A 26,568-nucleotide genomic window follows, 5' to 3' on the forward strand; every position below is an offset into this window, starting at 1 on the left:
CTGAAGTGGTTTCTACTCCCAGCTGTGTATACTGCCTTTCTTTGGGGAATTAGCACAACCACCACAGCGATAGCTGAATGGGATGTACATTTGTTCCTCCACCACTGTTTATAATCTGTTATATTAGTGTAACCTGACATTGGTTTCAATTTACGGTAAAATACTGGGCCATAAACTGCAGCTGTTCAAAAGTAGATTCACTTCCCACTCAGCCACCTCTCCAGCAAGGGTGATAACCTCCAGGAGCCCATCAGGATCCAACTTCAGTCATCCGAGTTTCATACACTGTTATGTGTGTCAAAACTTCCTCTCTGTCCACATCCTCGTTGTGACTTCTGGATTTTGCTACCCACTCAAAAGGCTGTTCAAAAAAATTGTCTTGGGAACTCACACTAGACCATAAGTTAAGAATATAAAATTAGTGTGTGCTAATGAGTGAGGTGCTCGTGGATGTAGACTTCAGTAGAAAAAATGCAGATCCAGTTCTTCAAAGCTTTTCCCCATTTTTCTTTACTGAGTATTTTGGTGGAATAATGCCTTGGTAGAACAGGTCATCTAAAATCAAAGCAAATACTTATTTAGGAGAGAACCCACTAGATCTACTCAGTAGCTTCTCTTCAACAAAATGTCATTTCCATTTAGATGCTATTTAGATTTCCAGTAAAAGAGATGGAACAGAGCCAATCATTGCATGACTTCAGAATAAAGATATTGCTTTAAAATTTTTCTTGGCTTTTTAGAGGATGATTTACTTTTTATGAGGTGTGGAGAAAAAAGGAAGGAACTTTGTGACAGAGAAAGAGACAGAGGAAATGTTATATTGGGGGGTAACTGAAGAATATTGGGGGATAACAGAATCACAGAATCCTTAGAGTTGGAAAGCACCTTTAAAGGTCTTACAGGGTTATTTTTTCAAAAGCTTGTGTGCTTGTTTTGTTTTGGTTTTTTTTGTTGGTTTTTTTTTTAATCAAAAATGTGTTTTGTGATGTTTAAACTATACTAAAGAAATAGCAGTACATCACACAGAAATGCTGGATGGTATTAGAGAGTTTAGTACCCTTGAAATCAGGTGCATTCTGTTTCTGTATGTGACAGCAATCTCCACTTTGAATACTGCTCTGATTAACCCTTTGTGTTGTCATCTCATCTCCACTTTGGACTGAGATTCCCTGCAAAGGGAGAAGATGGTAAAAGTACAGGGAGTGACAGGGAGGTTCCTTCATGAAAAATGCTTCATGGCGCAATAGGACAGGAACAGCTTTTTGAAATCCCATACATTCATTCTGTTTTGATGACAATAATTACCACAAAGTGCTGAGATATTTTAAGTTTAAAATCTTTAAATGAAAGGCATCTTCAAATACTTCTGTTGTTGTTATCAGTGCATTCCTTCTGTATTAGATAATTAAAAACAAATGAAACTATCAAATACATATCATTTAAAAAGGAACATAGAATATTTAGAATACCAGACATTTTGCTGAAAAGATGAAAAATACAGATGATGTTCTTAGTTCAGAGAGAGTAAACTAAAAGAAAGAAAGAAAGAAAGAAAGAAAGAAAGAAAGAAAGAAAGAAAGAAAGAAAGAAAGAAAGAAAGAAAGAAAGAAAAGAAAGAAAGAAAGAAAGAAAGAAAGAAAGAAAGAAAGAAAGAAAGAAAGAAAGAAAGAAAGAAAGAAAGAAAGAAAGAAAGAAAGAAAGAAAGAAAGAAAGAAAGAAAGAAAGAAAGAAAGAAAGAAAGAAAGAAAACTATTTAAGAATTTTGTGGTTTCCATGTAAAAAGCCTCTAAAAAGTCCCACATAAAGTTCAGGGTTTTGTTTTTTTTTTTCTAGCAAAATCAGATGGCAGAGACTATCATGGGAAAATAGGCATTTTGAGACCCTCAAGTTGTGGAGAGAGCGTGTATGAGACTTTTTCCATCCATAGATCAGAGCAAGCAGCTAGACAAAAGGAACAGTCCCCACTTGATTTCTGAGACTTGTACAGATTGGCCTCTGATGCTGTCCAGGAAAATTCTGAATTTACTCTAATTTGTTTGAGGAAAAAAAGCCAAAGCAGTGTCTCTAAAGATCCATTTACATCTTGTTCTAGTAGCTTTCTCAGCAAGTGTTCACATTTGCATTAATATATAAAGACCAGGAGGTCCCTGTAATGTGAAGAAATGGATAACAGTGATTGTCCGATATCAAGTCTTGTGCTGCAGAGTTTACCTGGACAGCAAGGCAAAGGCAAGCTGCCATTATTCCTGTGTGAAAACATTTTCATTGAGCTAGCAACTACTAGCAGCAAAGACGGAAACCATTGACTGATGCTCAATATTCAGAACTGCAAAGGCAAGTAAAAGCCAGTCAGAATGTGACTCTTGGCCACTTGGTGAGGGTTTGAGAACCCCCAGCCGTCTGAGGTGTAAGAACATCTGTGATTGTCAACAGCTCATTAGAAAATTGCTTGCAATAAAGAAAAAAATACCAGTCCCCTCTTCCCAAAAGCTGTTTGACTCCCGATGGTCAGCCTGTCTTCTGTATCATTTTACTTAGTTCACAGACAGACTGAATTTGTAACAAATTTTCTTCTATATTTCCCTCATGGTGCAAGGATCTAACATCATTATTCACTCTTTACTTACACCGGATTTGAATGTGCCATTGTTTCTTGGACAATAAAAACATCGCTTGCCTAGCAGTCATCACATACGTTAAATCTTTGCCATATGTGTATTACATTCCTGTGTCATATTCCTTGGACAGAGCCTGGGTAAATTCCTTTGGCTTGAGTTTTGACATGATGGTTGTAATAACTGAGAAAGCTTCCATTAATAACTGGTCATAGCGCTATGTTAATGCTTTATCGGAACGCCGTGCAGTATTTGGATGATACTGATCTCTAGTGTGGGACTCTCGTGCAATTTGTACATTAGATCAAAATTGTGCTGAAGTCAGGAGAGATGAACCATTTTTCATGCTTACTGAAAAAAAATAAATGCTAGAGCAAGTCTGCCTGCAGAGAGAACCAAGGACAGACTGTATCTCTGGCTGTAGGAACGTCTTGAGCTTTACAGGTCTGTTGCTGCTTTGATTCTTCTTCTCTGTGAATTTTTGGCTGCCTGCAGCAGAATTTCCATTGCTAACGTTGTCTCTGTGCCACATAGCAACAGGGGTAGGAGAACAGCCTGATATTTGGGATTTCTTTCTCACATGTTTCTGCAGCTTACTTCTTTTTCTCATATTTGGCTATAGACCTGAGGGTGAGATCACACGTGTAGAATGTGAGCTGCAGAAACATCTTACTCGGCTGTATTTACTGACAGCATTTGAGAGGGCCAAATTGCTTTTTGGTTTCCAGTATCACTTGTTGGAGACACCACAGACTGCTATTCCCTGCTATTTACTCCTTGCTTCATTTGTACAATGTTTATAAATACTTTTACAGATGGACTTGCATTTTATCTACAGGATGTTCATGGCACTGTCCTGTAGTATTAAAAAAACATAGTGCTTCTGATCCAGTGGTTCTGAGTTGAGGGACTTCTCTGTTATACATTTGAAATGCATCAATTATAGAAGCAAAGATAGCTTGACTATGACACTAGTTCATTGTTTCTGTCCTCAGCAGTTCTGTGTAGACTCTACATAATGAAGGGCTGTTTTGACTAAAGAAGATTCCCAGCAGTCACTCTGGGATTGGATTAACAGCACAAGAAACTCCCCGTTACTGACCATGTGCTCAGTCCCTCTTTATCTTTCCACATAGAAGCCCATCTTCAATTTGTTTAAATGAATTGCTGTAATTTGGCTCTGTAGACTTGAGGAAATATCTACCCAGACTTTATTTAGAAGTATAGTGGCGAACAGAGTCTCCATCTAAAATTAGGGCCATGTTGCACAAATCATTGTGTAAACACAAATTAAGAGAAATTCTCTACATTGATGAGTTAATAAACTTGGCTGTCAAGACAAAGAATGGGATAAAGGGGTGGTGTTATCTCTGTCTTGCACTCTGGAGGCACAGCTTGTAACTCACCACAGGTAATGCAAAGATGCATTACAGTACTGAACTGACCCTTGATTTCCTATATCTAGATATGCTGCCTTAATTAGGCGATTCACTTCTATTTTGCAGTCATTATAAGCACTGTATTCATTTCAGTTTGATACTTTGCTAGGCCATGTATGGTCATAGGAGAAATATAGCTACCATTGAATAGAGCAGCATTTCTCTTCTCTTGCAGATGTGTGAAAAGTAGTAAATTTTGTCAAATTGCAAACTACATCCTTGCTACACAACTATAAAAGAAAGGATCATTTTAGTATATCCGTGTTTAAAAACTGCTCTCTGATTCAGCATATCCAACTAGTTTCCACCCATTTTTAGGATCAACTTTGTGCTGAAGTTATAAATATCCTTACACTAGTCATGCTTCACAACTTGGTTGCATTCATTTCATTGGGAAGAGCTCTTTCTTTAGGCTCAGCCAAGTCTGCCATTTTCAAGTGAAGTGATTTATTTTTGGGTGTTCTCTTAAGTGGATATCTTGGATGTGAAGAAGTGACTAACAAACTCAGTAGATGTAGGATATAGACAGATGTACAGCAGGGAATCCAGCCATGGTAAGTCATTACCATCTCTTTGCTGTCCATCACATCCATCCTCCTGAGGTTACCAACCCTCCAGCACACCTGACAAAATTGAGCGTGGGGGTGTACCTTTCAGTCATTTAAGTATGAAGGCTTAAATCAAACTTAACGTTATAGGTGATATAAGCTGAACTGCCAAGCTTTGTGCTGAGCCAGCCCTTCTGTGGCATCAACTCTGCTGCAGGGACAGGAATATGACACAAAGGGAACATGGCAGGTTTGGCATGGCAGAGGGGGATGATGCATTTGAAAAGCGGCAAAGAAGAAATCGTTGCAGTAAGCATCACCAGAAGAGAGCTGTGCGAGAGCTTTGCAGTCAGTAGTACAGCCTCATTCATGGAAACAGTCAAATCCTTTGTTGGTAGGGACCACACTAAAGTTTGTTGTGTCTGGATGCCACACTGCTTCCAGCTAGATGGCTAACATTGGGATGAAAAATCTGGAGTGGGGATGAGCTCTATCTAAATGGAGCTGAGGGAGCCAGGCACAGTTTCTATACCAAAAGCTATACAAGTAGTTGGAATGCTCTGCAAAATGCAGTGCAGTGAAATCTCTGGCAGCCAGTGCAGGTCCTCATGGGCCTGTTTGAAGATGTGCATTGTGGGCACTTCCAAAGAGAGCACCAGCAGTCGTCATGTGTTTTTTGACGCTGTATCAGGCCCAGAGGCTGTATACCTCTCCTGCTGTAATTTGTATCTTAATGGTAATTAATTGAGTTGGGATCTCTTGTGACAGATTGGATCCTCCTGATATAATTAGCTTCAAAAATGTTAAATTTTACTGTGAGATCTGTGTGATTAGCAGGTCAGAAAAGGCTGTTGATGCATTTTGTGTGCTATTGGTGCAATGTACAAGTACTGGCTGGATATCTATAGCAAATATCCAGCAAATATATATATATGTGTGTATATATATATATGTAATTTCCAGATTTTAGGTTTATTTGTGCATGAAAAATAATGACAGCATGAATCTCTTTTAATATCTTACAAAATGACAACATACTGCTACCTATGCTCAGGCAGTGTGTTTTTGTACTTTCCTGTCAGTGGTGGGAAAAGGGAGAGAAAATTGGAGAGAAGTATTAAAATGTCAGTACTAGTTCAAAAGTTACGCAAGCAAGCACTCTTGACCAAGATGTTGAATTATGAAGTTTGATATTCCAGAAAGCTAAATAATTGGAAGTAATGCTGCCAATAAAAGACATTCATTTATTTACTTGATGTGCCCATTGTTAGCACTAATAATGCATTTCAACATAATGAAATTGCCAGATAATTCTTTTGTGACTTTTATGCCGGATGTTATTGTTATTTAAATGAACTCTTAGACTGCACTGTAATGAAGAAATGCATGTTTTGCCTAACATTTATCAACCAGCATTACAGCAAAATGAGAATTTTTCCCTCCAATCATACTGAGGGGAAGCTGGGGGTCACTGTTTTCAATATAGACCTTTTAAAAGCCTTTCAGCAGTGAATAATTATAAGCCACGGCTTCTGAAATTACCTGTATTCACTGCAGGGAGGAAGAAACTTTTATCTTTTGTAATGAAGTACACTGGCTTGTTCAAACTTCGTAAGACTGCCTTAAAATGGCAATTGCATTGTGCTGATTTAGTACTAGGTGGGGTAATAAAAAAAAAATCATTTTTAAATACACAGATACCCCTGTTTATTCAATTTTACTTTTCATGGATTTTGGATCCATCTTGGAAGTAATACAGATGGAAAAAAAAAAAAAACAAAACATGTTGAGCTCTTGTGTGAATAACCTTATCTGTACAAATTGCTGTTTACTAAAACAAGTGTTACTTCATTTTCAGCTTCAAATTCATTTTGCACTTTCATTTGAAGATTGGGGTTTGAAACCATTTTGGTCATGCCAATTTTTCTATCTTAAGTTCTAGAAAAAGATTTTCTTTTTCACAGTTCAAAACTATGGAGAAGATAGGGACTGAAAATATGGCTTGCAGCAATGGGCTTTGGACTTCTCTGTTTGTTGTTAAAAACAAACAGGTTTGGCAGTATTCATTGATATATAGAAACAGCAATGTCACTATCTGGGGAGTCATTTAAAGAAAATGATATACAATATTCTGTTAGTTAATGCCAGGGAAAAAAAGAAAAGCATGCAGCTTTACTTCTGAAAATGTGCGTTCCGGTTAATGAAAAACATTACCCTGCAGCCTCTGTGTGATTTTTTCCACTTGTAAAAGTTGGTTGGGTTTGTGTTTTGTTTTTTTTTTATTAAAAAAAAAAAAAAAAAAAGCAAGAAAGAGACTGATCCCACACTTTCCTAAATGGGATTTTTAGGCAATGAAGAAGCACAAAGATAAAGAGTTTTGCTTTTCAAATGATTTTATTTCTTTTACCTAAATGGTAGGTTTCATATTGGGGTGACGGTTTGTATCAAAGACGTGCTTCCATTCTTAGAACAGTGCAGACGCTTGATATTCCCATGTGGCTCATGTCTGTACAGTACAGTACCAACCTACTTCTGTCAGCATGGCTTTAAACCACTTCATTTATAAAATACAGTCTAGCTTTGTAAATAATATCACTTCTTACTAACCAGAGGTCTAGGTGGTGCCCATGAAGCTGGTCGGACCAGTGGTGCTGTTCTGTCCTTTTTCCTTCAGGATGGGAGAAGAGGCAGTGGGAGCGGCAATCAAAGAGAGAGATGATGTTGCTATTAAAATTGGGTTTTATTAACTCCCTAGTCATGGTGGCTGTATTAATGGATGGGTAACCAAGTAGTTTGAAGCTGTATATGTCTATCACCCAGCTTACTAAATATTTATTAGACCAGAATTTGGTCTGAGTGTTATTTGTCTTTAAATACAGACCATATGTTCAATACTCTCAGAAGCTGATCCATATTTCATTCAACTGTTTAGTAAACTTTCTGTCTTCTCTCCACGTACTCAGGCTTCCAAGCTATGGTAACACACACAAATAGGCGTCTAGAAGAGCAAACACAATCCATGTTATATATCCAGCAATGTTTTTATTCTTTGAAATAGCTAGGACAAGGAATACTAGGCAGCATGAAAATACAGAGCAGAAAGTTCCCCTCTCCAGGGAATTTACATCCAGATGGCTTGGATGTATAGAGATACTTTCTCAGGGTAACAAGTTGCCTTATGTCAGCTGACAGCAACATGCATTTTCAGCAAATGCAGAGTAATTCAGGCTAATTAAGCTCATTCCCCTGTGATAGCCTTTGAACCCAAAGACAGCAGGAGACAACAGGTGAATGGAAGTAGATTGGAAAGCACAAGTTTGAATAAGAAGGTCGGCTTCACAGGTATTAGACTCGCTATTGCAGCAGTGTAGTCATTGTCAAGCTTTTTTTTTTTTTTTTTTTTTTTTTGGTGTCAGAGTTAAGAGGAGGCTTCAGAAGGGATTTAAAGGAGGATAACAAGGCAGCTTTGTGGACATGAAGAAGGAGCTCTACCCAAGCATGAGGGCAACAGGGGAGAAAGCACAAAGATCCTTGCTTGAAAAGGTAACAAATGGGTGATGGAACCTACTGTCAGGGGCTGGCTGGAGGTGGGAGTTCTCCCCTCTGAATAAATGAATGAGAATGGACTGGGAGGGGATTAGGCTGAGAATGCTTTGAAAGAAAAAGCAAGTAGATTATGTTTATATGACAGAAAAGGGGAAACTACAGCAAAGAGGAATAACAATGGTCAAAGCGATGAGCAAAGTAAAATGATAGCATCAAAAATATTCTTCAATCTTTTCCAGAGCTCCTCTTTCAATAAGCAGAAGGAAGGAGCGCATTGTATGGATGGCTTTGTACGCATCCCTATCATAGCCAGCTCCTCACAGTTGCTTTCTGAAACTCGGGAATTATTGCTAGAAATCGTCTAAGCCTGGCATCTAACTTTGAGGTGAAGAGTGATATTGCCTATGCCAGAAGAATGTCCTTGTAATTTATTGTAAGCAAACAGGACTAATGTATACTTTCCTGCTTAGAGGAAAAATGTCACTGAATTCTTCATTCGTTTTCTTTTTGTTGTTGTGACTCTTACTAGGATGGACTTGTTGGTTTGTTGCTTTTTCATAATCATTTAAAATTAGGCTTTAAAGATTACTCAGTGTGCTAAAAACACTGCTTTCATTGTGTCTTCAGATGTACAGTTTTCATTATTTGCTTTTGAAAAAAAAATATTACTGGCTCCTTTAAAAGAATGTTTACTACCAGGCAGTCTTATAGCAAAGCACATATCTATCCTTAGGCAACCATATTCCTCTAAATCTGAAAAAGCAGAACTTTTTGCCACACTGAGGATATGCTGTATTCTTATATGAACCATCTGTTATTGATGCAAAGGCAACAGCAGCGTAATTCTGTCTTGTGTGAGAGATCGGGGGTTTGCTTGACCTCATCTTTTCCCTCCTCTCTCGGTGGAGGCTGTTGGGATGCACTGGTTCTTCCACTCCTCTTGCGGAGCGCACAGCCAGTGCTGCTGCTCTTGTGGCCACTGCCAGCTTGTAGCCACGCTGGTATTTTGAAGGTCATTCCTTAAGTCTTTCCTTTCTGCCTCCAACACAAAAGACACATCTGCAGTTAGTTAGGATGAGAAATTAGAAAAGGTTGGTGTCAATGCTACTGAATGGATGAATTTAACAGGGAATTGTAAGCAGTGTCTGGATATTTGGGTGTCAGAGTGGCCTTATTACTGTCTATGCAAACAAAAGATTTCATAATCAATTGCAAAGCTGTATAATAATTTTGATGTGACATATATACAAGGTTGCGCTAATCACTGGCTGAATGCAGTGTTTAGCCCTGTTGTGAACACTGTCATTTCCTTAGTGCACAAATCATATTAAGCCAAACACTGGCTATAATTTTGGAAACTGGTGGAGTATTCCTATAAAGGAGCACAAAAGATTGTAAAGATTGAATGAGTTCATTGTCTTAGTGACCAGTTGGGGAGGAGGAGGAGGCTGCCGTTCTCTTTATTATTTTTTTTTAATTCCTTTTAAAAATACTTTGGTACAGCTGCACAGACACTGCATATCTTTGTATCCCCACACAGTCACCATGTTAATAGCTGTTTGCTGGTTGTGGTCAGTTAATTTAAAAAAGCTGCCATACTACTATTATAGGTCGCAATAGGTTATTCTTGAATCAAACTGTGCTGTTGCTTCAAACCAACCCCCACCCATGACAAAATTCATTATAGCTCTTTCATTTATGATAGTGTTTGAAAGGATGAACCTGAGATGATATGAAAGGAAGCTGAATTGCTTAGAATTTTCTCAAGCCATTCATCATCTTGTTCCTGGCTTCCTCTTGCTACGTTTGTAGACTCAGTGAGAAGGTACTGCTGGCTCAGGAATGTGGCACTTTAATTTGTTGCAAATATGAAAATAGATTATAAAGTGTTTACTGACACGATGAGCATGAATGGGGTCCTAAAATATATTTCTCTCCTGAAATGTATTTTGTATACATTTTTATTATACACATGAATTCAAGGGCACCAACCTCTATTCAATATGTTGCAATTCCACAAAAATTCCAGGGCCATCCTTGACTCAGCCAATCTCTGGCTGCCTAACGGTGTGTTGGAGGCTATAACTGTGCTCCCACAACTCACTTGCCCTGCAATAGCTGTTGTATCCCAGGCATTGGTTGATGTTCCCAGCAGCATCACCCTCCAATAAGAGCTTTAGCTATACTTTTCAGACTGGAGTGGAGAGCCTGGAGAGGTACTGAAAAGCTTGATAGGAGGTTGCTAGCTGCAAGAATAAGCTGAGCTGGGGCTCATTAGTTTCTACTTCTGTTTTTTATGTCAGTGGATGCCAGATTCTTACAACTTAAAAAACAATTACAAGAGCAAAGGCCAATATTAAAAACAAAGCAAAACCCTTAATGATCCTGTGCAGAGTCCCCTTATTAAGGCCCAAGAATCCTCTGTTCTAGGAAACTCTCTGTCCTTCAGTTCAACAGGCTAGGGAGACAGCATACCCAACCTTCAGCTCTCACTGCTCTGAATTAGTGAGGTCAGAGGACTTTGTGTGAATCTACATTCACAGATCAGCACAGTAACACTTCAGCAACAGTAGGGTGAGGTCTTCGGACCCCACAAAAAAAATCAACTGCACAACACTGCCATTGTTCTTTTTCCTTCTACTTTAGACAAAAGCAGAGTTTCTGGTCAAAATGAGGGAGAAAAAGACATATGCAGGCTGCTCTGAAAGTAATGCCTCCTGTTTTATTATATTGGCTCATGATGTCTGGGGTGAATGTTGGTGGCATGGCAATAGAGGTTGCAGCTCAACAATGCCATGGCCCATACCACTTTGAAGACTGTTTGAAGACATTGCTAGGTCTTGGCTGGGTTAACCTACCACATCCACCAGATAGTCTGATGCCTTCTGACTTCCATCTGTTAGAGATGATAAAAGTGGGCTGTGTTGGTGTCAATTTCCCAGCAATTATTCCATTGCAGCAGCTGCAAAACAGTGTATCACCTCCACTGGTGCAGACTTTTACAAGCTTGTCACTCAAGTTCTTTATCACTGGTGAAAATGCACAGGTGGTGATTGCATTGAAAAAATAGTGTTTTGTACCTGAGAATTTTCTCTTATCAAATGATGTTATTGTGCTCTTTGTATCTGATGTAGTTTCCATGGAAATAAATAGGAGGCATTACTTTCAGAGCAACCTACACGTATTGTCCATTGCCTTTTCTCATCTATCCAAATAGTTACGTGGCCATGCTTCAGGGGGCTGTGAGGAATAGATCCAAATGCCTGCTTCTGTGAATCACCTGAATTTGGAATTGAGTGATTATAACAAATGACACTGAGATGCCTGTGTTGGGAGAGTCAGTAGATAGAAAATTCAGGTGACAACGTGATTCTTCAGTCTAAATAGCAAGGAAGCATGGTAATTAAAGGGCTTTTGCCTTTTCTGTAGTGGAATGAGTGTGCGCTAATTTCTTCTATGCTTTATTATGTAAAAACAATTGGTTTGCAGGCTCATTATGCTTGGATAACTTTTGAACTCTTGGAAACTTGTAGGATGAGAAGATGGTTTCCCACCCATTGTCATGTCTGAGCTTGAGGAAAGTTCCTGCACAGAATATTATTTGCTACACACTGGAAAGCCAGCACATTCTTTCCCCATTCAACACATTGAGCTATAGAGATGTAGCCCTATCTCAGGTCATAAGCATGTGTGAGGGATGGAGAAGTAAAATGTATACCATTTTTATCTCACTGTGTTTGAATTCTACACACACACACATAACTTCCAAGTATTATGAAAATGAAAAATATCAGACCAGTGAGAAAATTCTCTAATGGTGAAGATTTTTAAAAGCACACGGATTGCTTCCATGAGGAATTTAGAATGAAAAATGTGATGTTATAGTCAGTCATTAACATTTGTTGAACATTCTACTTATTATTAGTGTTTCGTATACTTCTGGTTCAAACATTTCATGGAAAAAGAGTGGAATAAATGGGGTAACACTAACCAGATGGTCCTGTATGTGGAATTTCTAAAGCTTTTTGTGTACTTTATGTCGAAGATAACAAATCACACAGGTCAACAGCTAGTGTCAGCTAGTGAGAAATGATTGTACATTTTAAGGAAGAAAAGCTCTTGAGATCTTAGTCACATTGGTGTCAGGGATTCAATTTTGTGATTTTCACGTGGAAATGAAGATGCTTCCAAGTGAGGCACACAGCAGAAGAAATGTTTAAAGAGAGGTTTGTTTAGATTTCAAAAACTAGGTTATCTTAGACACATTTAGGTTCAGGACAACTCGTTGCTGTTCGTTTAATTATGTTTCTATTTTATCTTTGGCATCTGTGGAGGATAAAATATAGGAATAATTAGGAATACAGCTAGCTGATGAAAAATTGAGACTTTACAATATTGTTTCTTCATATGTCTTTCTTAAATGAAATTTAAAAAGTCAGAATCTGCAGTGTATTTTGCTTTTTCATAATAACTTCATATGTTTTAACATATTTATTTATTTATTTATTGTTATAAACTTGTTAAGAAGATCTGTCTGATCCATGGCATGTCTAAGTCATCCATCCCTGTAGTATCTTGCCAGATCACTGCGGATCACTGCTGAAATATTTTGATACAGAATTTCACCCAAATAAATAAATAGTATATGACGGTGCCATCTGTATAGCCCAGACAGCTCAAGGGATTAGTAATTAGTTATACAGCCTTTTACTTAAGGTTCATTACTTAAGATCAGACACAGAATGTCACTGCTAGCCACAGGCTTGGCAAGTTGAAACAGTGGTTTCTTTCTGATTCTTGCCAATGAGGTAATGTCTAAGTCATGTGGGGCAAAACAGAAGTAGAAACTGAATTAAGTTCTTTTCTAGAATTTATTTCTCAAACTCATTTTTATGCAATGGCAACCGGGCAACTTTTTTAACTACCTGTTCCATAAGTACAAACAAAACCAATTTCCAGATACATCAACCAGAAATCTTTAGTCAAGGTAATGTTAATTAAACGAGACAGACAGGGTAGTTTCACGTACATTACCAAGGCTGTTGCATCAGAAAAAACAGCAGCAGGCAACAGAATGTGCAATTCAGAGCTAATAATCTTTCTTAAATAAGACCATCTACTTCCTATAGCACAACAGATACATCCAGATAACGATTGATGAGCTACAAATAGGAACTTTCCTGAAAACTGTTTTCTTTCTTTTTCACTAATGGAAAGCTGCAAGGTAGACTTCAGAGAAATGCTTCCTTCAGCCCCACGTGTATGCAGCAGCAGTTGTAACTTTTGATGCAACGTTAAAACTTTGACTGAAGATAAAATAGCTAGATGTAAATAGATGTAATATAGTAGAGTTATTTTCTCTTGTTCAAATCAATCTTGAGATTAAAAATGTGTATATATCCCTGCCAAGGCGAACAATTTGGATTTTCTGCCAAGGGAGTGGACCTTCTCTTTAAACACAGATAGCATCTACCCTTTGAGTAATTTCTCAGGATTGTCTCCTCTGAAGAACGCATGCTGTTAGTGGCAGAAATAATTTCACTTTTGACACACGTACAGTGAAGCAAGGGAGAGGTGTATTCAGTATGGAATCTTTCATAGATTATGCATCCCTAAGCATTTTGCAAAGTGGTGTCATTTTATGGAATCAGAGGTGGAGAACAATAAAAGAGCCATGGGCAAAAGAGGAAAGATGAGCTTCCCAGTGCAAGTAAGAACATATTCTTATGGTCCACATTGCATTTATTAATCATGTGAGCACCAGTGACTGTGAAGCAGAGTGGATGGAGCGTGGGAGGATCGTGCTGTGTCTTTTATTACTTCTAATGTGGTGAATGGTATTTCTTATCCATTTCTATTGTCATGAAATGAGTGTACAGAGTACATTTATGGGTTATCATAGCAGAGATAAAATGAAAATGTTGTTTTCTAGTAGATGTAAGCACACATTCATAGAGGCAGAGAGACAGCATTCATTTGTTAAGGTAGGGGTCAGTAGACTTACCAGGATGATACTTTCCTTTAATTTTGCGTAGCTATAAAATACAAAGGGATTCTCTGAAACATTCTTTGAAAGAGAAGCAGAAAAGAAGTGAAGGTTTCCCTTGTGTTGCCCTAGGGGTTTTCACAGTATATTTTGCCAATAATTTTAGACCAGTGATAAAGATCTGATTGAGAAGCATCGCATTATCCTCTTGATTGTGTATATTCATTAATAGTATCGTCTGTTGTGCACTTGTGTGTGAATTCATGTGTTGGTTTATGTGCATGCATGCTGTGTGTATCTCTGTGTTTAATTTTTGCTTATAATGCTAGAAGTGCAGTTTCTGCTCTATTTTCATGACGTTTCCTTGAAGCACGTATGAAAACAGGGCAAGAGCGTCCCTATTTTGCCTGTCACATTTACCTAGTGTTATATTTAGACCGGAGCTACAGAAATCACTAGAACAGGTAGCTGAAAGTGATTTAGTGTGAGAGCTGACGTGAAGCCAGCGGCTCCGTGTTAGAGCTCCCTGTTTGCTGCCAAACGAGCCGAGCTCATCTGACACACAGCCCGCTGACGTTGGCAGCTCGTCTCTCCTCAGTCGATTACAGCACCAGGCTCTGCTCCCTCATTACCACAGCCAGCACCATCCACCCCTGAGCCACTTGGCCTCTCCCAGGGTTGGTGCTACCATTCACAGCTGCCTCCAGCGCTTTCTACTTGTTCTCCACTCAGAGAGGCCTCAGGCACTGTGTTTGGAGCACACAGACCCATCTGAGAAGGCCCAGTAAGCAGGGGCACAACCAGATGTTGCAGTCCAGTGTTGAACAGTTGTTGTCCAGCAGCAAAAACTCCAGATCAGGAAGAGCTTATGTTCTCAGATCTGATTCTAGATGTAGAAACTCAGTAATTCTGCCTCCGTGTCATATTATTTTTTACTACAAAACCATTAAGTTTGGGAAGACCATCTAGTCTAGGTATCAGCCTATCACTGTGATACCATCAAACCATATCACTCAAACCTCCAGGGTTGGTGACTCCCAATTGAGATGTTTGCCGTGTAAAATCTTGAGCTGATTTGGGCCCTGATCTCACAGATCCTGACACTTGTGCTTACTGTTATATAGAGTAATACTCCCACTGAGTACTCCAAGTCATATATGTAAATGTTTTCATAAAGCTTTAAGACCTGGTGCAGCAAGCGTAGGAAAAGCACACAATCTCAGCTGCTTCTAAGGTTCTGAATCTCCACTTTGAGAGAGATAAAGCAAGCTTTAATGTGAGACCTCTCTGGGTAAGTTTTTAGTATAATAAGCTTGATTTGGCAAGAACAGTTAGCTGAGGTATATGGGAAGGAAATATATCCCATTCATTAGCAAAGAACATAATAATTAGAAAGGGAAGGGACCTGACTCAGACTGTGTGATATGACTCAAAATTATGTCCCCAAGTCATTATGCAGGTAAAAAACCCTGCCACTTGCTTCAGTGTGAGTTTTGTATGTATAACAGCTGTCACAGTCAGACCATTAATCAGCTGAACCACCACACAGGTGGAGGCTGAGAAACCACCTTCTGTGCTAGAGGTTGAATGCAAAAGATATTTTTCATGGGGTCCGTCTGTCTGTGCTGCTGAAGCTGCGGTGTAAATCTCCAGTGTAGATCTATTTCTCGACTGGCATAAGTGAAGTTTTTGTACATAGAAGTTTTTGTATGAAAAAATTCTTCTGTTAGGTATAGAGGAAAAAATATAGATTATAGTTGAGTGCTAGTGAGACTATGATTTTGCTCTAAGCTGTGTTTCTCCTGCTAAAACTGGTGCAACAAATGACACATGTTTTATTTTACTTGATAAATCAGCATACTGTGAACTCAGTATCAATTGCATACAGTTAGTTAGATAAATATAGGTTTTTTGATTGTATGTGTTGAAGTACCCTGGGTTATTTTGCTATTTTGCTAAATAATGTCATTTATCATTCCCTGCTGTGTGTATAATGACTGTTTGTGACAAATGGAGGCTCTTCTTTTCTCTCCTGTCCACCCCAAACTAAAAAAGGAAAAAAGATCAGAATGAGCACATTCCTTGAAATAAAGACACTTTCCACCTCCTCTCACTTTGCATCATGATATGGCAAAACATCAAATGATACAAGGATATGTAATGTGACAGAAAAGGAAAGACAAATTAGAAGAATGCTGTTGGGTTTTTTTGATGGAATTTCTTTTTTCAATTTGGATGATAGTAATTTACTCTTAATTTCTGACATATTCATTTTATCAGCTAAATTTCCTAATTTGTATTATTGCAGATAATTACCAACATATTTATTTTTAAAACTTTATTTCTTCAATTAGAAGGTAGATTTCAGCCTTTATCTTTGCAGGTAGCTGATCCAAGACAGTTTTATGTAAATGGCTTAATTAATTGGTACCCTTCAGTAGAAACAGCAACTTACAAAGAGAGTAATCCTCTTCGAGTGGCATAAGCTGTTTAAAAAGGCAAAAAAAAAACCAAAAAACAACACACACAACAAAAACCAACCAACCCACAATACTTTTCTCAGGCACCTTGGCACACAATTATAAGTTATTTGACAGAAGTAAATGTAATAAACTGCAAGGCTTCTTTCTAAATTGTCTTCTCTATGTAATTAAAATAGCATCAATCTTAAATGCAGTTGCCCTGTAGTCTCCAAACCTACATTACTTAGAGACTTAATTATGCAGAATTACAAAACTTTCTTATAAATGGTTCAACATGTTGGTGGTAAAGATGTGATCTGTGTGGCCTACTTATGAAGTTTACAATCTCTCTCGAGCAATTAATTGTTTCCAAGTGTTTGGTGTGTTGCTCTCCCTTTCAGGCTAACACAAAGCTATTAGAGGATGCGGTGACAGGACTTCTTTATAGGCATCTAACAATGGCACTAATCAGTCCAGGTGACTGCTGTTGCTGCGAACAACAAATCAGTGTCCTAAAGCACAGCCTGGAAAGGAGAAAGGTGAAATTAGGGTATTTTCTCTTTTCCTGCCATGCAACAAGGCCTTTTGTAGTGGAAGCCAAACCTTCACAATATTTTCCCCAGTTGCATACTTCTCTACAAATTTAAGGAGCACTCCCATAGTGGAGGTGATTCATAAAACCCAAAAGAGGGTTGTTCAGATCTCATGTGTGATGTTAAATCTCTGCCTTTACTGAGCATGTCAAAGTGGCCTTGAATCTGAATGCAAAGCCTTTTGTTTTGTTTTCTCTTTGCAAATGTGGTAGAAGTAAATAATTCACAGTTGTTTTAAAAACAGACAGCTTTTCATGTTATTAGTAGTGAAATGGAATACTGTATTCTGCACCCTCTTTTCTCCGCTTCTTGCTGTTGTACTTGTGTCTAAACTTTATTCCAAACTGGTGATCCTGGGGGAAAGGAGGAGGGATGAGTGGATGAATGAATACGTGTCTAGAAATGTGGCAACTTCTCAGTAGAGATGCTCCAATGCTATCCTCATTATTGTCCCATTTTATTTGGCAGAGTGACTCTTTTCCCCTTAAATGTGCAAGGGTTTAATTAATACATTCCAGTTGTCAAACCCAGTTCAGCTTGATGAGCAGGAGAGTGTAGAAAAACTAGATTATTTGTTTGCATCACTAGGCAATGGGGAAATACCTCCTCCATTGGATTTCTTTGCAAGCAGTGACAGCAGTGTTCTGACAGAGACAAAGGGATAAAAATGTGCTGGGAGAAGCAGGAGAATTAATTTGTAATAGATAATTGGATCTGTATGGCAATGATATGAGTTTGGAGGAAACTCAAGAGCAGAATAGCTCTCTAGATTTTTAGGTCTTGCTCTTTTGTCAAAACAGTGTCTGAATACTGTCTGCATTTTAAAGTTTAAGTGACAATATACAAGGGCTGCTCTGAAAGTAATACCTCCTATTTTATGTTGGCCCGTGACGTCAGAGGCGGATGCTAGTGTCATAGCAGGATACGTAGAACCTTTCTGCTCACAATCCATTACGTTTTGTTACAGTGCAACAGATGGCAGCATGTTGATAATTTTGTCTGGACAGTCCTACCACAACGACTGTATAGTCTGGATTTGGTGCTTTCTGACTTCCATCTGTTCAGACTGATAAAAGAGGGGCTGCGTGAGCAAGTTTTCCTAACAATTATGCTATCATATAGTCTTTGAAATGGCGGGTCACTGCTGCTGTAGATTTTTACAGGCACAGCATGCAGGCTCATGTTCATCACTGGTGAAAATGCATAGCTAATGGTGTTGAATACACTGAAAAGTAGTATTTTGTAGCTGAGTATTTTCTCTATTAAATAGCATTGTTGTGTTTTTTGTAACTGCTGTAGTTTCCATGAATCAAAATAGAAGTCATTACTTTCAGAGAGACCTACACACATATCTCAGTTCCTTATTTTTCTGTCCCATCTGTTGTCTGCCCAAAGGTCTGGATATGATTATTTTATCATTAATAAGAACACAAGCAATTAATTTTGCTCTTTGTTGGAAAAGTGGTAAGGTTTCTTTTTTCTTCTCTTGCAAAAGTTAATTTTACTCTTGCACCAGCCTATGAGACATCTGCCTTCTGAGTTTTGCAAGCCCCATCTTTGTTGCTGACTAATTGTGCAGCAGATCCTTGGAGAAGGGCGTAGTTCAGTGTTACAGGGGGTTGTCTCATTCAGTGTAGCATGGGATCTTGAATGTCAAGATTGAAATGTTCTGTTGTGTTATACAGAGACCCAGTAATGAAAGCAGAGTACCATGAGTGTATTCACAGTGATGCAGATTGGGCTGTTGGCATCTGTGCCAGTTCCAGGTTTTTCAGAATTGTCAGACCCACCTCTAAATACATCTAGGTGCAGTAATCAAGCCTAGAGGTCATAGATGTAAATTACCGTGTCTGATAACAGAACAACTAAGAAATGTTGGTACTGTTATTTGAGGGGAGGGGGTTGGGAAGGGAAGGAAGTTTTATAGGAGGATGATCAACATTGTTCTTTCTCTCTTTTTTTAAGGTGATATGGGCAATTCCCGAAATTATAAATCTGGGAGGCAACTCAGTGTAAAGAATAATGGATGAGAGGATGATTAAAGATCATGTTATAAAGGACCTGGATAAGGATAATATGATGGGGACAAATCAGCACGATTTCTATAGCCTGTCAGGTTTCTTTGAAATAGTTAACAAATAATGGATAAAGGAGAATCAGTGGATATAATTTATTTAAACTTTCAAAAGGGTTGGATAAAGTCTTTTAAAGGAGGCAATTAAGGAATCTTGCTAACAATGGGGTAGGATGTAAAGTCTTGTCATGGATTTAAAACTGATTTAAAGACTCAAAGTTAAAAGTAAGATTAAATGCCCATTTCTTACTGCTGGAAGGAGACAATGATGGGCGTTCAGGAGTGGGTCTGGTAGGAATGACAGACCTCAGGTTTTTTTAATGTATATATTTTATTAAATTGCTATTGTGCATAGAATATAATTAGCTAACATTCAGTAGGAAATACTGTAGTTTAGTATTAAGGATCTGTGTGATATAGACTGCTCTAGTGCTATATTGAAAATGAAAAGAAACAAGACAATAAAGTGAACAATAACATTTTCCCCAGAAGACGCTTTTCCACTGGAGAAACGTCAGCTGCTTATTTGCATGACCTAATCTTATCCAGTGAAGGTCATGAAACATGCACCAGCCAAGAATGAAGTTGAAGTTCAAACTAAAATGACCAGGGAAAGTTTATCCAGCCTGGTGGACCCATCTCATCTGCCCATTTGCTGCAGTCATCCTTTGCTGATGGGTCTGTGATCTATGCTTGGCATTGCAGCCAGTCGTCATGCCTAGAGCCTAGGGCTGAGCTGGAGAGGAGGTGAAACTGTAGAACAGCTCTAAGAAAGTAACTAGTTCAATAACACAGGTCTGAGTAACTCTTGTCATGCTAAAAGTAAAGGAAATATCTGCAACAGAAATATGCATTCAGTTAGGTTGAGTTTGTATGCCCCTAGACTGTTATAAGGCAAGAGACCTTGGGGCCATCCCAGCAAGTTCAAAGAGGACATCCCCCCCCGCCCCCAGGTGCAACTGCTGAGAAACGGATGGGGAGTTGTGCTCCACACTGGGTGTATCCTTATCTTCAGGAGACTGTCTAGCCCTGAAAACAGATGGCTTCCCCCATCATCTGCTGAAACTCAAAAGGATTTTCAGTAGGAAATTCCAGAGGAGAAAAGATCTCGAACCGGGGTTATTTAGAATGAGAGGGAGAAGGGTGATCAATTACATAATGAGAACTGTAACAATGGCTGATCAGAGGGGCTTGCACTTGCTATCCTGAAAGTCAGAAGTCACCTGTATTTAATTAATGCATGGAAGGAGAGGGAGTGGAGAACGCTTCTCTCCCCTGATAATGGGAATCTCTTGCCATGGGGTATTGCTGCAGACAGCCAGTTCTTAAATCTTGTAGCAGTGTGCATTATCATGAAGAGTATCATTTAACACAGCTAGCAAAGGTCTGACTGTCACTGAATAACACTAAATAAAATCACTCATTTTATTCATTCTACCTCCCATTTTCTGCACCTTTCTTGAGTTCAGTACGCTCCTGATGAATGAGGCCATCAGGAAGGAATCCAGATACAGTGGGCTATATTTACATGCGGTAGCAGGGACTGATATTTTGATGGTTATTTCTTTGATCTTCTGTTGAATTTAAATTTGCCTACAGTGGTTTCCCAGTTTCAATTAGTACACAAAACAAACTTTGCGTATTTTCTGAGATTATGTTCTTCATTATATGTTGCTGTAGTTTTATGTGTTGTTGCCAAGAAATCTGCTTTTGACAAATTGCACAGGAGGCATTTTGAGATTGTGATGGAGTTGATTGAGTTTAGGCCAAATCCTGTACACTTTTATCACTGAAGACTGAAATACAGATGTTTGTTACAGTGAAATATATAGAATTTGCTTTGGCCCTGAAAATCTATGTCACGTTTTAAAATAACCAATTTGGGTACAATTTGAGTTAAGTGGTAAGTAAACAATGCAAATGAAACTGTTTTGTTAGCTAGAAAGTAATTGAAAATCTGCAACTAATTATAAATTGGCAATATACAAGTCTCCAGGAAGCTGAAAGGAATACTTTGCTGATATATTCCTAAGCCGTACTCAAAATTAGCTTACCCTTGCACAGTTTAAGGGATCTTTTTCCTCACTTTACTGTCAAAAAGTGAAACAACAACCTTCATAAGAAAAATAGTGTGACTTTTAATCAAAGATAACTTCTTAGGTTGTCTTTCGAATTTCACATGGGCCTTGAGTTCAGCTTTTTCACCTGGGTTTGAATTCCCTTCATGTTTGTCAGTATACTAAGTTTTGATTGGCACCTTCATTGTGGGTTTTTTTCAGCTCATCACCTCAACACGTTTCTTGTGCATTAATGTAGCTGTACAATACCTCTGAGAAATAAGAATGTGCTGTCACATATGAGAAGAAATTCTTTTCTTGTATTTGGTTGAAAAAAGTATGAGATTGGATGAAAAATATTTATTGTCATTTCCACCTAGACCTTTAACACCAAGACCTACTGAAATCGCCCAGATCATTGTCATTTGGATCAGTGCTGCCAAAATGTGTGCCATGTGCAGAAATCAGGTTTTGGTGAATTTCAGTTTGTATTGTTGAAGAATTATTGTTTAATGGGACCGTGTAAATAGGCAAGTTTTAAAAAAGAATGACTCAAGTTATTTATGAGAACTCAGCTTAACAACCTTGGATGTATCTAACCTCAATCAAATCTCAAATTCACAGAATTTGAGAAGGGAAAGGAGATAAAAGTATTGGTCTTATCATGCTCTGAAATATCCTTAGTCCTGGAGCAGCAGCCATGCTGGGAAGCTCAATGCTATCTCTGTTTTGGTCTTGTTGCCAGGAGCCCCATGAGTCTCTTCAGCAGGTAGGGATCCAGACTTTATCCTGCTAGAAACATTTTCAAGCTTTCCCAAACTCAGAGCAGTTTAGGCAAGCTGCAGTAGGTGCAAAGTGGACTGACAGGCTTTTTCTGTGGGAAGGTATCACTGCTACTACTGTAGAGGTATTCTGTATTGCAACTGGGCTAGCAAAGGCATAACAAGATTAAAAATTGCATCCTTAGATTAATTTAGCATAACAATAAGAAGGGAGAACTCCTAAGTTACCATGCCAGGCTATCGCTATTAAGTCGTGTTCATCCACTTTGCAACGGCATTCTCTGTTTAAAGCACTTGACTGATAGTACCTTCCCTCAGCAGTTCTCAGCTTGAGAAATGTCAGTCTTCAGTTTTTGACAACCCTGTGCTGCTTCTCCATAAACTGATGTTGATTAAGTGAATTGTCTGTTCTTGTTATGGTAAAAATTTACCTTCACATCTTGTAGTTAACTACTAGCAGGGAAATCTTTTGAAACTTCTGAAAGACTGTGTAGAAATGAATCATCACTGCCTGGTGACAGTTACTGCAGTGTGGGCTCAGGTGCAGTTCTCAAAATGCTGTTGGTGCTGAACAGCCTGGAGAGGGAATTCCTACTTTGCTGCGTGCTGGGGAGTTCTGGCATTGAAAAGCAAAGGCTTTAGCAGAGGAGCAGGAAAAGCCTCCTCTCTTTGCAGCAACTGTTTCCAGGCAAGCTGATCTCACTGTCCTTGTGATGGAGCTCTGCTCATGGCATTTGGAGCTGCTCCTGTGAGTACAGGTTTGGGGATGATAAACATGAATACCGGGATTAAAAATGTGACTCTGCACCCAGAGCATTTTAATAAAAAGTTAGTGTGGGTCATGAAGAAGGAGGGGATAAAGCACTGGGGGAGTGGAGAATGTGAATCATCACATCCAGACTGAAACAGATCTTTGAGAACAAATCACAATAAAAAAATGTAAGGGCTTGATCCTGCCTTTGGCTATGCTGGTGTGTATTGTTACACATCCTGTAAACTCAGCTACTGTTACGTGGTGCTGCGCACCCACATAACTAAGCTCTGAGCTCTAGGTCTTTATAGTCTTTATTTTTAAACCCCGTAAATGCTGCTGGAGTTGACTCTTTCAAATGTTGAACAGATGCAGCAAGATTTTCCTATACCTCCTACCCTCTTATAACCCCAAATAATTAGTGGATGTGTTGCATCTCTTGATAAAGACTTTTCAGAAAGCTGTTCAGTCGCTACGGCCGCACAGAATGTGTCATTGTTGCTGCTGCAGGTTTTGAGTTTATTTGTATATTGTGGGTACTGTATGCCACATAATAATGAAAAGCTATATGCTCCGGTCTGCTGGTTCACTGCACAGTCTGTGTGATTACAGATTGTTTGAGTAACAGTGGACTATTGAAACTCTCTCCAGATGTGTGTGTTGCTAATTATGGGAATACCCACAAAGGCGGATTATCTCTTTTGTTACCATTTCCAACACATTTTTAAATGGGAAAGCAAAAAGCATGTAGGCAGCAAATAAGTAGTAGCTGTAAATATTGGAGATGAAGACTTCTCATAATTAATTCCCAGGGAAGAAAAACTCTTGACCTGGCAGAATGCATTTCTGGAGTGTGACCAGATGCAGCCTGCACGCAGGAGACATATCCCAAAGTGGCAGACTCTGAAACAGTCTCAAAACAGAAATGGCACGGCTTCATTCACTGCAGGGAAACCCCAGGTAGACAGAGGCTACCTGAGGAAAGCCGTGGTGGGCAGGGGAAAACAGAGTGAGCCGTTGTCAGTTTTCTGGCATGCTTATTAAAAACAAACAAAAAAGCATTTATTACAATACAGTATGAGATATTTGGAAGAAAGGGCATGGGAAAATTTGATTCTTTTTATTTATTTTTCTTTTCAGAATTCAAATAGTTTTTAGTTAATGAGCTGGTACATGGTCCAGAAGGGCCTCTTTGGGTGATCATTTGTCAGAGTTGAAGGACTCTGTGTTTCCAGGCACCATGGGGGGATGACAGTGTTTTCATGTTGTCTTCCATGAGTGCCGTCTCCTGGCTCTGGACAAGAGAGAGCATCATGGCTAATCATGTAATGACCCCCAAGCTTTGTCCATTCCCTTCATTTCATGAGTTGCCATGGATCACGCAGGAGATGAAATGGAGAAGATAGGAGAAAACACCAGTAGCAGCAGTTTGATGTGGGATCCAAACTGAGAAAACACAGGAACAGATGTAAGAAAGGGTGTTGAATGGCTTAACTACCTGTCTTCTTAGCAGCTTGTGCTGAGGAGATAAGTAGTTTAGTAACCCTCACTCAAATTTAGAGAGCTTTTCTTCCTTTCTCTTTTTCTGCTTTTCACCAAAAGATGGGAATTAAACTACAGAATGTATGGTTCTTGTAGCTTCTCTGGGAAAGAGAGGATATCTAAAATCAGATTTAACCCCATTTTGTACAGTTTAATTAAAATAAAAACAATGAATTTACTCCAAATGATTAATAGCTAAATGTGGTGACATGCAGGAACTATGAGGTTGACCTCCAAGGTAAAGGATAACTGCTATGTTAAGCTGATTACACAGTTCCCCCTGAATAAGCTGACAAGCACTGAGTGTGGTTTTCGTGACTCCTGGTCTTGTAAATGCACTCTTACAAATGATTTGCTTATTCCTCTAAAGCAAGCCTTGTGTTATACTTGACATGTTAAATAAATTCCAAATGGCCTAATGTGAGATCTGGGATCCAAGCAGTCATGGTCTGTGCTAATGGCCTGGCCTGCCGGGGGATAGCAAAGTCTGAAATATTCTGAACTGGGATCTCAAACTTTCAGAGCCCTTTCACATCCTCTGAACATCTCACAGGCTTATGAAGCAGGCTAATGGCTCTCCTCCATCCTCCTTGGACTTGCAGGCTGAAATCTGTTATATGTCAATGTTTCTTTCTGTCCCTAAAATTAAATGCATCAAAGATGCGTACTGATGAGGTGTTTATACAGATACACACAATATGGAGTGTCCCTATCGCAGGCAGGGCTTGCAGAGGGCTGTAGCTCTGTAGCTCTGCTACCTCTGTAGCGTGGTAGGTCTGCCCCTTGTAAGATCAGTAACAGAGGACAGACAGGCTACAAAGCAAAGAATTTACACAAGGAAATCTTCGTCTACTTACAAAAGAGAAGTGCTAATGCTGCACTTCAAATTGCTTTGGATCCAGCGTGCACTAAAACCAGTTTTAGAAAACCACCTTGCCCTGGTGCCTGACCTCTGCTTTCCTCAGAGATCTGTGGTTAGAACCTCTGTGTTGCTCAGCAGAGAAATGTGCTGTAGGATGATTTGGATTTGAATGAAAAATGTCAAACCACTGCTGCTGTGGTTTACCTTTACTTGGGAAGGCTTAGATGGTGTCTTCTACTTCTCAGAAGATCCAGTGGACCATAAAACAAGTTTCTACATCCCATGGAGATCCCTGACTGCTACACTGCTAACAGTCCTGACACCTTCATGTGGAAAGCGCTCTGTTAGCTTGTGGGGCTCTCCATCTCCAGTGTACTCACTACTCTTCTTTACATCCCTTCCTGGCAGGCTTCAAGCAGTGCTTTGCAGTAGCTGGATCAGGACCAAGTTCATCCCATGTCCAGCAGAGTCCCTTTAACCCAGTCCTGATTCAGTGCATACCCAATTTCCCTGGAGCTGCAAAATTCAGTAGATCTCCTCCCACCTGCAAATCCCAATCCCCTGAAATTAGGGTGTCTCCCTTCAAAATCACTGGCCAGGTTTTTATTTCTGAAGTTTCTGTTTCCCTGCTTTGGAAAGGAAAGTACTTTGTCAGCAGGTTATTGTGCTACTCCCACTGCAAGGCTGTTTAACTTGAAACTCGGGACACTCCAATCCTGGTCAGCTCCATGACCCGCGGACTCAAAAGTGAAAGGAAATTACAAATGCTACCTTTTGTGGTGATGAATCATGATGGGGAATTATTATTTTTTTTCCTCCTTCCCTCTGTGCTTTGTGTGAAGTGGACTTTTTTTCTTAAAGGATTCAATTGAAACGCTGCCTGTCTCTTGCAGAAGAGAGGCTGCTGAAAAAGAGATCATCTTTGTGTTATGCTGCATGCAGTACAGTAGGTACGCTGGGCTGTCTTGTCCTTTCTCTGTGATAAGCACTACACTGAAGTCTTCTGTCATTTGTGTCTACATGTGAATATCTTTCTGTAATGGAATAAGAGCATTTGCAAAAATGGCTACTGAAGTGCCCAGCCAGTAACACTTACTCCAGGAAAGTGACAGGATAAGAGAAGTGGCAGAAACAAAGATAGGAAAAGAGATTTTTGCACTAACAAGTGTGAACTGATAAGTTTGACCGGTATGGGAAATGTAGAGAATCCTTAGCGCACTTGTCAGGCCAAAATTAGCTGTGCCAATTTGTTTTCAACAATGCCGTGCTGTGAGAACCCCTTTTTTCTTCTTCTTTTTTTTCCCCTCTCAT

At 39.2% G+C, this 26,568-nt stretch overlaps 1 protein-coding gene across 14 annotated transcripts in view; it reads left to right on the forward strand.

The window, feature by feature from the left end:
- Window positions 1-26,568, forward strand: part of VTI1A (vesicle transport through interaction with t-SNAREs 1A) — a 242,703-nt gene that overhangs the window by 176,780 nt on the left and 39,355 nt on the right. For 2 of the 14 annotated variants that reach the window (XR_014948752.1, XR_001556172.3), the window contains one exon: window positions 8,019-8,145. The exons of the other annotated variants lie outside the window; for them this stretch is intronic. The gene's annotated coding sequence lies outside the window, so the exon portion shown is untranslated. The remainder of the gene's footprint in view (window positions 1-8,018; window positions 8,146-26,568) is intronic. 14 annotated transcript variants of the gene reach the window in all.

Source organism: Coturnix japonica, chromosome 8 (genome assembly GCF_054131305.1).
Source record: "Coturnix japonica strain WE chromosome 8, WE-NBRP24, whole genome shotgun sequence".
NCBI lineage: Eukaryota > Metazoa > Chordata > Aves > Galliformes > Phasianidae > Coturnix > Coturnix japonica.